This window comes from Pinus tabuliformis, chromosome 7 (assembly GCF_031772625.1).
Source record: "Pinus tabuliformis cultivar Carrire ecotype Pingquan chromosome 7, CPIR1, whole genome shotgun sequence".
Classification (NCBI taxonomy): domain Eukaryota; kingdom Viridiplantae; phylum Streptophyta; class Pinopsida; order Pinales; family Pinaceae; genus Pinus; species Pinus tabuliformis.
The window spans coordinates 1650783489-1650786022 of record NC_142293.1 but is presented as its reverse complement, the minus strand read 5'-3'; positions in this window follow the sequence as shown (position 1 = coordinate 1650786022).

Genomic DNA, 2534 nt, shown 5'->3' with positions numbered 1-2534 from the left:
TATACCATGACCTCAATGGGGACATGCAAAGAAAAATAGAGAAATAACAGACCTCATTTATACCACTGATTCAAACTTAAACAAGAACAAAACAAAATGTATATACAACCATAAATACAGAGTTGCAACAAAAATGATACTTCATTTCATTAATATCAAAGACCTAAAATATGCTTACATAAAGAATGGAAAATAAACTAGCTCAGGCAATGGTAGTTTATCTTTGAGAAGAGATGTGCCGGCTACATGCCTCTGAACTGTGTTAAAATGAAGCTCAAAGGCCTATTTATTATTAAGAAACAATGGAAAACCATAAACATCCAAAAACCTAACCCTAGGAGATGAAGCGCCAAAAGTGTGGGCCCCGTTTGGGTAAATTGGTACATCAACTTCCCGGGGTTGTAACTTTGATATACGATCTTCGTTTGATGCACACAATACCTCGTTAAAAATACCTACCCGAGGACTACAAATTTAGAGTGCAAACATCAATTGAAGTCTCATGTTTTCCTATTTTCCAAAAAAAAAACATCGTTTACGGCTGCAAAACGACTCCGAAATTCAGGACCCGAAAGACTGCCAAAAATAGTACATTGTGCTACAATTATGGAAACTGAAAAACTGAAAGAAACAATGGTGGGGGTCCAAGTGGAATAGGTGGGTGGCCACCAATATCCACTTGGATCAATGACACAGGGGGTTTTTCAAAGCTTTTTTCCAAATGGCAAATTCAAATTTTACCATTGAATGAACTAGTTTAAAGCACAACTACAAAATATATATATCAATAAAGCTAGGTACCGACATAACAACTTTACATTGTTTGACAGGAGAGAAGCGGATCTTTTTTTGAGCATTGAAGCTTTCAATCAAGTGTCCACTGTATCTATAATGAGAAAAAAATAGTCAAAGTTCTTTTTGCCATCGTGTCAAAGCTAAATTCAACAACAAAGATGCCGATGGTTAAGTTTACATATATCTTATAGTAGCATCTCTCTGACACAAATTTTACCTTCTTCAGTTTATTTTATTTTTCTAATATTCATTACATGGATTTAAAGCTTAAAACACTAAATCTTTTATGCTTCTCTGCAACATCTTCATCATTCCAGTGTTTATTCTATAAAATCAATACAACATCTGTAAACGTTAATAACATACCATTTATGTGCATATAATGGTTTCTTTGCTGCAATTCACAACCTACAAATTGTAAATTAGTTCAAGCATATCAATTTCTTCTTAGCACCCATGTTAAAATAGACATCACTGGTTACTAGAGTAGAGGTTCTTGCCAACAACAAAGCAATCACTTTGTAGTTTTTTGTATTATACATGGGAATATACCTAAATTAGGATTCCATAACAATTAGAATGTGACCAACAAAAAATATAAGTTAGCAAATTTACATATTCTCCCCATAACATCTACATGTGCAAATTGGTATTTTATAGGTGCAAAACATCTGAAAAAGGAATATCATTTGTTGGAATTTATCCTAGTAATTCACATCAACTCTGTACCTAAAATAATACTATACGTGTCCATTTATCTTCTTGTACACCTATTTTATTTTTTCACTGAGATCAAAGCTCCAAACAAAGAATGTAAAGTAGACTACCAAAAAATACAAAACATAATACTGCCTACTTTTGGTAGAGATTATCCTCTTTTCCTTCATGTCCTTTTGTGCACTTCCCATTTCCATTGAATTTGTTCATGTCACCAGAACCTATAGTCACAAGCATAAATATAATAAAGCAACCTATAGATTGCACATGTTATATGACCCTTTAATGTAATCTCTTAGGGTCATTCGATCACTACCTCAAAGGTGCCCCATCACTCAAAATTAGACCTTGATGGGAGTTGACCTTTGCTTAATGGTGAAAAGATCATCAATTTCCACGAGTAGATCCAACCCCTTTAAACTTCCATCTTACTTAATTATTAATATTATTTTAAGTATATTACCTTTACTTAATTTTTAATATGTTTTTCAATTGTATTATTGTAAAACTATGTTGTGTTTAAATTTCTTGATAACCTTTATTAAAACCATAGTGAAATAAATATTGCAAAAACAAAATACAAAATGAGTATCATATTTAAAAAAAAATTATAATTGTAAATAAAATAAAATGATGTAAAACATGGAAGCCTTCATTTAGCTCTCGGGAGTTGCATTGCATTGTGAAGAGAACTAAGCCACAAAATCTCTCTATCCAAACATATAGAGCTGACTGTATTGTGAGGGGAGGAACTCGAAAGGGATATGGAGGTAGGTCTCATATAATGTGTACTGATGGAACCAATTAACAATACAACAATGAATGAAGCCATCAGTGGAGGGTGGCTCTTTGACAAAGTGAAAGCATATTAATGCAATTAAGTCATAATCTTACGGAGGGAGGCTTCGATATGGAATTTCGGATTGAGTTGCAGTGTTATTGGGATCCATGTCAAGGTGCCCCATTACATTGTTCCCCACCAATAGGGTGAGTTGAAATGTTCTTTCTAGGATCAATGCCAT